The sequence below is a fragment of the Lampris incognitus genome, chromosome 14 (genome assembly GCF_029633865.1).
Source record: "Lampris incognitus isolate fLamInc1 chromosome 14, fLamInc1.hap2, whole genome shotgun sequence".
Classification (NCBI taxonomy): Eukaryota; Metazoa; Chordata; class Actinopteri; order Lampriformes; family Lampridae; genus Lampris; species Lampris incognitus.
The window spans coordinates 39,884,295-39,898,345 of NC_079224.1; the positions used below are offsets into that span (position 1 = coordinate 39,884,295).

Here is a 14,051-nt window from a genome sequence, read left to right on the forward strand (position 1 = left end):
TCATTGTCATCTTCATCAAATAAGGTTTCACCAAAAGTGTTAATTTCAGTTTTACCTCCAGACTCCCAAATGTCTTTGGGTCTAAATCACGTCTTGGCGTGCCTTCATTCAATAACGTGCACAAGATCAATGCGTGCTCATTTCCTGCTCAGCCGAGAGCTTGCTCCAGCTTTTCCACACACAGCGTCCACAGTCAGACAGAAACACTTTCAACACTTTCATTTCACAAGTCGACAATAAGGGTGAAAGAAAACACGTCATTTATTTCCAGCTTATATACCACTGACCTGATGATTCACATGAACAACGTCATAAAATAACACGTTTTGAGAGTTTTGCATACATGTTATTAGGGGGCCTATGAAATTCATATTAACAATGTGTATTTTTACATGTTATTTTTTCCTGGTTTCCATTTATATTGCCCGTTATCCAAGCCGCTTATCGAATTAGGGTCACAGGATTCTGGTTATCGGGGTGTTATCAGGGGGTTATCAGGGTGGTATGGCCTCTGATAACGCCTGATCTCTGAAGCTAAGCAGGGTTGGGCCTGGTTAGTACTTGGATGGGAGATACTATTGGACGCTGAAAGCTCAACCTCGCTCAACCATTGGTCCAGTTGAGGGAAACCTCGCTCAACCATTGGTCCAGTTGAGGGAACCTCGCTCAACCATTGGTCCGGTCGAGGGCCGATAAGGACGTGGAGGAGCTTTCGCTTGGGAACACAGGGTGCTGTAAGCATATTTTTTTTTACATATATATATATATATATGTGAAAAACAGGGGTACTTCCCAGCATTTTATTTTGTTTTAACTGGCCTGGGTTGTCATGCAGGAACAGAAACGTTCAAGTATTGGTTCTGCTCTGAATAACCACTGAAAGTTTTTTTTTTTTTTAGTTTCTATGCCTTGCCTTTATTTTCCCCCTCTGGACAGACGTTTCCGCAGGTTAGTTTGCTTTCTGTCTTGTTATCAGCTCTGCCCTTTCATATAAGGAACTCTATACTGTGTACACATGCATGCATATTTACACACACACACACACACACACACACACACACACACACACACACACACACACACACACACACATACACACATGCATGCGTACACATAGTATAGTATAGTACAGTATAGTATAGTGTATAGTACAGTATAGTACAGTATAGTGTATAGTACAGTACAGTACAGTATAGTATAGTACAGTATAAAGTATATTTGTGATGCTATGAACATGAAAACATCTTGCATCACTACTGATCAAGCGGATGTAGGAAAACAACTTGTTCTCTCTTGTGTGACATTACAGCTGTGAGCCAGACAGATGCACACATGACAGAGCTGGGGGGGGGGGCATTTAAGGCTTTTTTGAACCCAGACCTCATTAAGACATTGTTGGTTGGGTATCATTTAGATTTGTCTTTTTTTTAATTTTTTGATTTTGATTTTGATATACTTTATTAATCCCCGCAGGGAAATTCCGCTCTGCATTTAACCCATCCTCGCTGTGTAGCTAGGAGCAGTGGCCAGCCGCTGTGCAGCACCGGGGACCGACTCCAGTTCGTCTTGCCATGCCTCGGTCAGGGGCACAGACAGGAGTGTTAACCCTAACATGCATGTCTTTTTTTTTTAATGTACAGACAAAAACACTGATTTCTACAGGACTGAGATATTTGTCACTTTGCTGAATCTCAATCTTGCTGGAACTCAACATACTTCTCAGAAACCAGGCTATATCTCTTTTTTAAAAAAAAAAGAAAAAAAAAGGGAATCTCACTGTACAGGCACACACATACCCAAATATGTTCCAGTGAGAAAGAAAATGGTTGCAAACCATGCTTTCTAACGCGTTAAAATGGCTTTACTTTGCACTCTGGCCGTTACGTTTTCCTCCCTACATCTGTGCCGGTTTTCTCAGAGGACAACCCGGCCATCAGAGCTCCTGCTCTCTCAAGTGGGGAAGTTTACAGATGGCTGGACTGTACCAACTGCAAAAAGTAGATCATGTGTGTGACAGAACATGTGTATGACTGAATTGTGAACTTCCCGTTTTCATAAAGGGTATATTATGGTTTTTGGGGACTTGAACGATTGCCCAGCTGGATTGTGTTGAAGCCCAGCAAGAATATTCAACAGTGGCGAGTCTCTCAAGACTAAAACGTTCAGTGAATATTTTGCTCCTAAAAGATGCTCGACGATGTTTTAATGAGGACCGGCTTAAAAAAAAAAGTAGTGAAACTGTCCTTCAACTCTCTGTGCAGACTCTCTTGAAGGCAAGGTCTTTTATTTTAAATAATTATTTGCCCTGGTTGGTCTAGCCCCTTCCTGAAAATGTGTATTCATACCGTAGAAGCTGTTCAAAGCACCGATCCACCACTCCTCTATTCCTCTCCTTCCTTCCATCCTTCACAGAGCTCCCTTTTCATCGGCATGTTTTTGTGCCCTTGATATGACTGGCTGCTACTCTTTGCAAGGATCCTAGCCGCACTACCTCAGTCTCCAAGGTCTCACAAGTTGGTGCAAGGTCAACAACAGTGGAGGATGGGAAGATGGAGAGAGAGAGAGTGCGAGAGAGAGAGAGAGAGAGAGAGAGAGAGAGAGAGAGAGCATGACGGAGATAAAAAGAGAGAGGGTTGTGTGCTTTCCCATTTAGGCCATGTGGCAGGAACATGATGCAATTGGAGGAGGAGGACGTGTGTCTACAGAGCATCGCCATCAGCTCATGGTCATGTGACAAACGATGCTAGCATATGCCTGAACCGCATAAACGACTTCTGATGACATTCAAATGAGGCAGGCCCGCCTGACTTTTACTTCTGGGTTATGAGTCACAAAATAAATCGGTTCCTAGTGAGTCAAACGCACTATTAACACAAAACTGTCCAAAATCCACCCTTCTACATATGCTAAAAGTGAAGGCCGCGCAGAAAATTTGCCCGTGACAAATGACGCCCAGTCATTATATTACATATCTTTTGTTATGGGGACGTGTCTGAACTGATGCAAAGTTAATGCAATCAAGGCTACGTGCTAGTTGCTAATCTGGGCTGGTCTAGGAGTTGTCAATGTGAGTAACTGCTGGAGCTGCTCCCAGACAACAAGAAAGAGGGTGTGGTTCGCAGTTATGATAAGGCTTCCTGTAAAATGCGTGGTGCATTATTAGCCTAGCCAAGCTTCCCTTCATAGAGAAGACAGAAAGTACAGCAAGTCCCATTCTGCTCTACCACAGTTGACAACAAAAGGATCAAGATATCAGCGGAGGCCGCATGAAACGAAACGGACACTTTTCCTACGACAAGATTTCGCCGTGGTAGTAGTATATACACTCGTGTTTACAGCATAAATGCTACAACCTTTGATGTAATAACCTAGCCAATAAACCGTGACATGCACTGAAGCTTTATATTTTGGCAGTACTGCAGAGAGCAGCTGCAGTTTATCTTTTTCAGCTTGCCTTTTTTTTTTTTTCCCCCAGTAAAGGAGTAGTCTCAGCATATTGACAGAGGTGATGTCAGGGTGACTGTGTGCTGAGACAGGTGGAGGACGCAGAGGGAAATGCAACACCACAGGCCTCACTGCCGCCGCTGCTGCTGTTGCAACTGCATTAGCTTGAAATATCCTACACCGAGACTGCCCTCTCTGACCCGTCCTTATACACGTAGCCAGCATGTGCACACACATGCACTCACTTATACATCTATGCACACGTGGACTCCTGATCCGTCTCGCTTTCTCTCACCATCCTATACACACACACACACACACACACACACACACAGTGAAAGCTAGTACTCCATCAACCACATCTCTCCTGTGACACTCAGCCATACATACCAAAGTAAACAGCATTTCCTTGACAATGGCGCTGCCTATGTTGATGGAGAACTCGAGATTTACTTAGCTCTTGAGAAACGACTGCAAGGACTGCCGAGGACAAGGCCACAGGCTTCTGCACAACGCCTTCACGCAGAAGACATGGTCAGGGCCTCATAAAGAATTGATGCAAGATTCTTATGGATGCAGCATTTATTTATCTATCAATACTTTTTTTTTTTTTTTTTTTTGCATGGACAGGAAATATTGACTCAACAGAGCTCGCATGGACAGGAAGACGGGCGTCAGTGCTCTACCGGGGCACCGCTGAAATGAAATCTCTGCAGACAGAGCACTCATTCAAATGTCCCGAGCAGGGTCACTGTTGAGGCCATCGTCCTCACCCTCTCACATTATCGTCTTCACTCACCCTGCACCATGCCTTGGCTATTAGTTTAGCTTACTGGTTTGTTACTGGATTAAGTAATGCGGTGGTGAAAGAGACAGTTTGTGATTAGGAACGCGCAACAAACAATGCCCATTGATTCCTCCAAGACCGAAACTCTGGAGACAATGAGATCTCTTGTGTAGCTCACACAGACCTACAGAGATATATAGACACACACATACACGTACACAAACGTATGCAAACTCAAGCCTATACAAATGCGCAAAAAGCACCATGAGTCGCGATGTATTCTTAGGCTGAGGTGAAAGGGGAGTGTGTAGTCCTGCATCAGCTTTCCCTTTTTCTTTTTTTTTTTTATCCCCCCCCCCTTTTCTCCCCCAATTGTACCTGTCCAATTACCCCACTCTTCCTAGCCATCCTGGTCGCTGCTCCACCCCCCTCTAACGATCCAGGGAGGGCTGCAGACTACCGCGTCTCCTCCGATACATGTGGAGTCACCAGCCGCTACTTTTCACCTGACAGTGAGGATGTAGTGCGTGGGAGGATCACGCTACTCCCCCCAGTTCCCCCTCCCCCCCCCGAACGGGCGCCCCGACCGACCAGAGGAGGCGCTAGTGCTGTGACCAGGACACACACCCACATCCGGCTTACAACTCACAGACACGGCCAATTATGTCTGTAGGGACGCCTGACCAAGCCGGAGGTAACGCAGGGATTCGAACTGGTGATCCCCGTGCTGGTAGACAACGGAATAGACCGCTATGCTACCAGGACGCCCTGTGCATCAGCTCTTCTATGTGTGCGTGCCCACGTGTGTCCATATGCATTCGCAGCTCTTCATATCTGAGTGTATACATTTGTGTGCCTGTGTGTTTCTGCATCTTTGTGTTTGTGTGTATATGTTTTGTGTGTGTGTGTGTGTGTGTGTGGATGTGCTCGTGTCTCTGTAGGGATGTGTTAAACTCACCAGTGAATGAGGATAATAGCCGGCCTTGTGGTTTAATGAGGGGACTCATTGGCTCATATGTATGTCATCTCAGTTATTGTGATGAAGCATAGTCATTCTAAATACTGGAGTGGCGACCCTCAGGAGCCATAGAATAAACTACTACCATTTTTTTTTTCAAGCGGCATTTTCCACACAGCTGTAACAATGGGTTTTGTTAAAGCTACACTATTTGATCACATCAAAGTGTGTCAAAACCCTAAAGCTATATAGATTCAGAACTTTTACCACATGTACACTACCGTTCAAAAGTTTGGGATCACCCAAACAATTTTGTGTTTTCCATGAAAAGTCACACTTATTCACCACCATATGTTGTGAAATGAATAGAAAATAGAGTCAAGACATTGACAAGGTTAGAAATAATGATTTGTATTTGAAATAAGATTTTTTTTACATCAAACTTTGCTTTCGTCAAAGAATCCTCCATTTGCAGCAATTACAGCATTGCAGACCTTTGGCATTCTAGCTGTTAATTTGTTGAGGTAATCTGGAGAAATTGCACCCCACGCTTCCAGAAGCAGCTCCCACAAGTTGGATTGGTTGGATGGGCACTTCTTTGAGCAGATTGAGTTTCTGGAGCATCACATTTGTGGGGTCAATTAAACGCTCAAAATGGCCAGAAAAAGAGAACTTTCATCTGAAACTCGACAGTCTATTCTTGTTCTTAGAAATGAAGGCTATTCCATGCGAGAAATTGCTAAGAAATTGAAGATTTCCTACACCGGTGTGTACTACTCCCTTCAGAGGACAGCACAAACGGGCTCTAACCAGAGTAGAAAAAGAAGTGGGAGGCCGCGTTGCACAACTGAGCAAGAAGATAAGTACATTAGAGTCTCTAGTTTGAGAAACAGACGCCTCACAGGTCCCCAACTGGCATCTTCATTAAATAGTACCTGTTAGAGCCTGTTTGTGCTGTCCTCTGAAGGGAGTAGTACACACCGGTGTAGGAAATCTTCAATTTCTTAGCAATTTCTCGCATGGAATAGCCTTCATTTCTAAGAACAAGAATAGACTGTCGAGTTTCAGATGAAAGTTCTCTTTTTCTGGCCATTTTGAGCGTTTAATTGACCCCACAAATGTGATGCTCCAGAAACTCAATCTGCTCAAAGAAGTGCCCATCCAACCAATCCAACTTGTGGGAGCTGCTTCTGGAAGCGTGGGGTGCAATTTCTCCAGATTACCTCAACAAATTAACAGCTAGAATGCCAAAGGTCTGCAATGCTGTAATTGCTGCAAATGGAGGATTCTTTGACGAAAGCAAAGTTTGATGTAAAAAAAATCTTATTTCAAATACAAATCATTATTTCTAACCTTGTCAATGTCTTGACTCTATTTTCTATTCATTTCACAACATATGGTGGTGAATAAGTGTGACTTTTCATGGAAAACACGAAATTGTTTGGGTGATCCCAAACTTTTGAACGGTAGTGTATGGCCTCCAAACAGGACATGTTCCGTACCTGTGCTTAGCTTTATCGGTATAATGTGCATGTGCGTGTTCTTTCAGTGGCTCTTAAGCCTAATCTCTTGTTTTGGCCAGCGCGCCTTCTGCTTTGGTGATCAATATAATCTTCATTTAGTCAATCATTTTCACAGAAAGCAGACTTTGCATGGGGCTGCTTGCATCACATCCCATTTAGTGTGGCTTGCTTGTCCAGAGGCCTGGTTTGAATAAGCGAAAACAGTGGCAATGCAGATACAGGGAAAGACAACAGAGGGAGAAAGTGCTAGAAAGCGGGGGAGTTAATAGAAGAGGAGGCCAAGAGCTGGTGTCATTAAACCCCGTAGTCCTCTCTTTCTCACTGTCAGGGGTGGATGGGAGCATTTACAATGACTGGCACTGATGCAACTAGGGTCAGCAAAAAAAAACATATATATACAAACACACACACACACTGCCTCGTAAGACTTATTGTCTTAAAGAGAAGGAAACAGTATACTTAGATATAGATGAACGTTTTACTCAGTTTAGCACTATGCTCTTGAGATCAAAAAAGGCTGAATCAGGTCATCTGGATACAATGTTTATTTATCAGTAAACGTAGTATCCAGATGAACTGATTCAACCTTCTTTGATGTAATTACCTGGGTTATCGAGCATGCATCGAGACATGTGCTCTTAGACTTGCTCAGTTGTAACAACCGCGATTCAAACTGGGACCACGTCGCAAACGAAGGTTGATATTTACGAACGTTATCGGCCTTCCAGTTTGGTAGTGATATGCCTTACACCGTGTTCCCAGTCAATACATGGGTACATACTAGAAGTTGTCCGTCGCAACACGTCCCACTAAAGTTAAGCCTAATTAGAGAACATAATGCGAGCGCTGGCATGGCGGGAAAGGGTCGATACGTTACGATAACAGAGTACAAAATGATCCGATCAGATAGACGATCTGTAATGAAGGATTAACCTGCCAATGAGAGGCAGCCACGCATGTAATCCTATCTGTATTGCGCAATGAAGCTATTGGCCTACGTATGCGCGCTCAACAACATTAACAAATAAATAAAATCATACTAATTATCTGTATTCATGCTCCCATTCAGGCGGTAACAAAGAGAATATCTACGGAAATGCTAATCTGTCGTCTATAGCAGCCACAGAATGGGCGTTAACAACATTTCACGTACGCCTTACAGATGCCGATGTCCTACCTGCGACACAAGTTATCCCTGGTGCGATCGATAGCATATCTATCTGTGTTGTGTGTGTGTGTGTGTCTGTGTGTGTGTCAGTGTGTGTGTCTGCTACTGTCTGAGCCACCGCAATCCCTCTAAGTCACAACAACAACAACATTCCTCTTCATCGTCCAACCACGGACATACCACCAAGACGAAACCCAGCGGAGGGGGTTAGGGGTGTAAGGAGTTGGATGGTGGTGGTGGTGGTTGGGGTGGGGGGTGGGGTGGGGTGGGGGGGGTTTGAGAGGAGAAGGGAGGGCAAAGAGTCTGAGGCTACAAGGGATCCTGAGACTGTGTAACAGAAGCAGACTGTCTTGACTTTTATCCCAGTATCTGTTCGGAAGGAAGTAAGACCAGAAGTTGTGCGCCCAGGTTGTTCAGTGCGGGCAAAACAACGAGACGCACGGGTGAGAAGCCCGCTTATTCGCTTCATATTCGGGTCTTCCAAACGACCAGCGATCGCCGTAGGCAAATAAATCCAGGAAACCACCCGCGGCCCAGTCCCCTTCGACCCTACCATGATGGCACACGTAGCGCCGAGTCGCTAAACACACATTACGGCACGATCTCGCTCCGTCTACCGAGCCCTGCGAGAGAATAAAGCTACTTACACTTACTCCCGGTCAGACACCCAAGTTCCACGCCGCCATTCGACGTTTCTTTTGCTTTCTCTATCTTTCCCTTCCATTCTTTCCTCTTCCTTTCCTTCTCCAACTTTCTTCCTCTCTCTAAGTTACTCCCCCCTCTGAAAGATGCATGCAAACACACACACACACACTCCTGCAGACAGAGCCACCCTCTCACATACACTCTCCTCCCGCGACCCAGAATGCTTGGCAAGGGTCTACTGTACTGAAATACTGTGCTCACCATATAAGGTAGCGGCAGCTTCACATGTCACACATAATTTACATGTAGCGGGGCGGGAGTTCACCTCACACAACACACGCGTACACGCAGACACCCGCATACCCACACGCACAATAACCACGCCGACACCGTACGCCGGAGGCACAAAGTAGGAAGGCAACCCGCGGAGGAATGAGGGCGAAGAGGGAAATGGGGAAGACGCACAAGGGAATTATTGAGGGTTAAAGAAAAGCACACAAAAAGCAAAACAAATGGCATTGTTTGACTAGTCAACCGAGTCCTGGCAGGATGACTCCCAACATGTTCGATGTTGAGTCACATGGAGGGAATGAAAGCTGAGTGGGCGATCTATCGATCCATTTCACTGTTCCTGGAACATCCACGGCCCTCCAAACACACACACACACACAGACACACACTCTCACACACACACGCACACACACACCCCAGCATATTTTCTTGCTAACTAAAGCTATCCTCAGGAAGTAGCTATTGTGCGGCTGTTTTCAGCCAAAACTGGGATGTACCGCTCGGTGTGCGTGTGCGTGTCCATGCCTGTGTTTAAGTGAACGTATGTGTGTGTGTGTGTGTGCGCGCCATAACAAACAGATGTTAACCCCATGGCCCTAACACTGAACACACACACAGATGCAGCAGAGTCTAAGCAAACAGACCCCGTATCTCTACCGTCGCTATAACAAACAGACACTTACTTCGGAAAAGCAACGACTGCGGTACACAGAGGAGGAAAGATCTAGATAAAACCGATGAGAGACCCCTGGGAAAGACAGCGAGAGAGAGAGAGAGAGAGAGAGAGAGAGAGAGAGAGAGAGAGAGAGAGAGAGAGAACGAGAGAGAGGGAGATCGGGAGGAGGTTACAAACCAAGCCCTTACCTCTCACATTGCTCTCCAGTTTCTGTGTGCGCTTCCACGTGTCGTTTGACTCTGCATGTGCCTGTGTGTGTGCGCGCGCCCGTGCGTGTGTGTGTGCGCGCGCGTCTGAGTACGTGTGCGTTTGTATGTATGTTCAGACAGGCCACGACAGCAGACCCCCAGGCACCGGCTGGACCATTCTCGGGCAGAGCGCAGCGAGGCAGAGTGGCCGGCGGAGAGGAGAGGCAAGCGAGTGAGCGAGTGAATCGGCAGCGAACGAGTGGCGGAGCTGCGCGGCGCTGAGCGCTAGAGTGTGAGAGGAGGAGTGTTTTGTCTGTCTGTCTGTGTGTGTGTGTGTGCGTGTGTGTGTGTGTGCGTCGCAGCGTTGGCTGTGTGCGCTAGTGTCTCCCCTCCCCTGCTTCTTGAAGTGGCTGCGCTGGGGCGCTGTTGCGGAGACAGGCTAGGCTGTGTCTCTCTGGACTCGCCAGCCTCTGGATCGTCTGCCCTGCTGCCTGTGGAGAGTGGTGCTCACGAGGCGGCAGTGGCAACAGCTGTGAAGGAAGAGGAGCGCGGGAGGGTGTGGGTGGGGGGCGCAGGAGAAGTGGAGGTGGAGAAGAAAGGGGGAGGGAGCTCTGACTGCACTGGGCACACAGATCCTGCAGTCTCCCCCCCCCCCCCCGCAGTACCTCCCCTCCCTCCCTCCCTCCACACACACCCCCCCCACCCTTCCTCTCAGAGGGCCGGCCACGCCCCCTAAAACAACACCAGGAAGTGGTGGCTGTTACAGCAACACTGGCCTTGCCTATCCAGTCAGGCGGGGGGGGGGGGGGGGGCATGGCAAGAAGAGGAGATAAACAAGAGGCAGCATACAAACAGACAGAACAGAGAGACAGAGAGAGTGAAAGAAAGGACAGAAAGAGAGATCGAAACAAGGAATGAAAGAGGGGCACTGAGTCATTTGTAGGGTGGCAATTATGAAGTAGGGTAAACAAGGGATGATTCAAGGTGGGAAGCGTTGAGGGCGAGAGTAAGGGAGTAGACAATAGATTAGATAGATAGAAAGATAGACAGGCAGAGAGAGAGAGAGAGAGAGAGAGAGAGAGAGAGAGATGGAAAGGTACAAACCAGGCCCCTGGAGTTGGAAACAATTAAAAGATTAAGGGGAGGGGAGGAAAAATTGTGGAAAATTTTACAGAGAGCTTGCGACAGATTAAGCCTGGCCCCTATGTGGATCTCCTGTCTCACTCACTGTTTTTCTTTGGTAGCATGCAACCCCCCCCCCCCCCCAGACACCTTGGCTTCGCCGCACATACACAGGCCTTGTCCACATTGTGAAAAAAACTCACCCTGACCTGTACCACCCCAAATGCACCACGTTCCTCTCAGCTGAAGTTACACGTCAGTCTAGAACTCGGGACATATTCGGGGAGGGACTGTTGCAGTGCATTCACACAACAATGCTACTTTCTGAAAAAGGCTGAGACCACAATGACTTTGAATTAAACTTGACCATGACCGCCACACTGCTGTTGTTGACACAAGGCCTCCACTTCCAGAGTCTTCTCAATCCAGACAGCCAAGAAAGCCACAGCGGCTCCTAATGGTTGGATGTTTGATTTGATACCGCAATATCTGGAAGCCATGGAGGCAGTGGCCTTAAAATTGTCAGTAATCTACATCCATACCGACAACTGTCTGTTGTCTTAGACTTTGTGCATTTGAAAGTTTGTTTCACGCTGATAAAGATGACATACAAAGAGCGCTTGCAATAAGCTCTTGTAAAATGGCTAGATGACTGCTTCCCTCTATCTTCTCATTTCCGATGATGTGGCATGCAACATTCAAAACACAGCCCAGTTCTTCTGAGCCCAGTTCAGTTCACACCTGCACGTTTAATGCAGTGCAGGTGCTGATGTTTGGGAGTGTTGTTTGAGAGATGTACTGCATGCAACAGCTCTCTATTTATCAGACTGCAGACTCGAGGAAACAAACATGCAAAAGTGACTCTTGCATATTATGGCTGAAAAATGTGTTGTAGAACCGAGATTGCAACATCCACATGTGCAAAAGTCACATTGCAAAGGAAGCAATGTGAGGGAAACTGGGCCAATCGGTCATGTTAGGTGAAACACTAATTGCTTGACAGAAAACAAAATCTAGCAAGGTCTGCTTTTTTATTACTACTCTTGAACAAAATTAATCTATCACATCTGACAAATGATATAATATAGTCTGATTTAATGACTCCTTTGACAACCAACTTATTTCCTCCTCTAAAATAAACCGAATCGTGGCTCAGAGTTCAAACACTTTCTCACCAATCATTTTCAGCAACTCCTCCGCGACTTCTAGGTGACGTTAAGTTTAATTTAACTGACCCAAAGACACTGTTTTTAAAGTTTCTACTGACAAGTTGTGTTTTCACATTATATATGGCATTTTAGCAGAGGTGTGGACTTGAGTCTCATGACTTGGAAGTCAGACTCAAGTCATAAGTTTGAGGACTTCACTTGACAGAACTGAAAAAGACTTGTTGTCTTCTCCAATCCCTAAAACAAAAGCTTGTGTGCATCCAGTCAGTTCTTTTGTTTTCATAATTACAGAGCCACATCGAATGCATTCACAATATGCATAAATTTAGTACAACTATTACTCCATTGTTAAAATTATGAAATGGCATTAAATTTGATAAAGAGCCCATTATGACTTGTTCAGGACTTGAAACTAAGAGTTTAGGACTTGGGACTTGATTTGGGGCTTGCTTGTTTTGACTTGGGACTTAAAATTTAGACTCAAGTGCCAAGACTTGAGAGACTTACTTGTGACTTGGAAAACAATGACTTGGTCTCAGCCCTGTGTGAGAGTCAGTCTATATTTCAAATACTGTATATAAAGCACTCGACTCTTTTCGACAATTCGAACAAGAACAACTCAAACTCAATAACTCGACAACTTTTGCAAGCCATATTTTGTACTTCTGTACCATTTGAAGTCACTGGTTGTTGAAGCTTCACTTGCACGAAATGCTGTCAACAAGAAAGCTAGCTAACTGATATGAAAGCTAGCCAGTGGAGGTATATGTTAGCATGTTGCATTCATATAAATTCTAAAGCCTCGCCACAGTGGTTCCACCTGCTGTTACTTTTTTTTCCTTCTTCAGGTAAACAATCTCAATTTTCAACATTATCTCTCTATATATGTCATATATGTTGTTGGGATTTGGGAAGACTGTTGAAGAGATTGAGCTTGGCCTGCATTTCTTATTGTATGGCCGTGCCGATTAAGGTTAGTACTGTTGATTTGAAAAAAAAAACAAAAACATTCTCTTCAACAGACTTCCCAAATCCAAAGGGATTGCACCCCAGACTTGTTGCAATCTAAAGTCTGTATAATGTACAGCAAATCTCGACAGAGCAACAAGAATCATGTGTTTTTATTTGATTGGATAGCACTCCCACAGTTCAAAGACGTGTAGGTCAGGTGGATCGGCATTACTAAATTGTCCCTAGATATGAATGTGTGTGTGTGTATGTGTGTCGGCCCTGTGTGATGGCCTGGCAGCCTGTCCAGGGTGTCTCCCTGCCTGCCGCCCAATGACTGCTGGGATAGGCTCCAGCATCCCCGCGACCCCAAGAGCAGGATAAGCGGTTCGGATAATGAATGGAATGGATGGATGTTGTCGGGATAATCCACCATTAGCAGCCATAATGTTGGGGCTAACGTCACCGAAATTGTTTCCATGGTGACGTCACTGGCGGGCAATCAGTGAACCTGAAAACTAACTTCCTGCTTTACAAATAGGCTGAATTGTATAAAAACAAATGCAATTAACAATGCTACATATGGTTGTATAAGAAATTGTGAAAAACAATGCTACAAACAGCTGTGTAACATAGTGTTGTTGCTGCTTTAGTCAGATTACCGTGACATTTCCAGAACGGTGACAAAAAAAGAACTCTGCCAGGGCCAGGGAAATTGCATTTTCAAATTCACTGACTTTTCCAGGTTTCTCATGACTAAGAATCCTGATCGCCAGAGTGATGCATTATTTGCAAATGGAGCATTGAAAGAAATCTAGAAATTATGTAACGCCTTCACACCTATTGCATATAATAAATAGCTTTCTTGGTCACCCCTCATGTCATCCCCAACTCTTCTGCGTCTCTCTCTCTCTCTCTCTGCCTCCCTTATGTTCTCCAGTCTACTGTGTATTGCTGTGTAGTGCCCTCAGATACAGAGCTGGTGATAAGTCATCTCTAATTTACACTGCAGGCCCTTAAACCCTGGGTGACAAGCTGTGGCCGAACCCCGGTTACGATGCTTACCCTTTATCTAGTCCAGCCTATGTTCAGGCACAGTTTCTCTGAACAATCTGACAGATTTTCAAATTAT

At 45.5% G+C, this 14,051-nt stretch overlaps 1 protein-coding gene across 1 annotated transcript in view; it reads right to left on the reverse strand.

Moving 5' to 3' along the window:
* mbnl1 (muscleblind-like splicing regulator 1) overlaps positions 1 to 10,225 on the reverse strand; it is a 46,172-nt gene extending 35,947 nt beyond the window's left edge. The window contains exon 1 of the mRNA XM_056293555.1: positions 9,681 to 10,225. The gene's annotated coding sequence lies outside the window, so the exon portion shown is untranslated. The remainder of the gene's footprint in view (positions 1 to 9,680) is intronic.
* Positions 10,226 to 14,051: the final 3,826 nt, after the last annotated feature.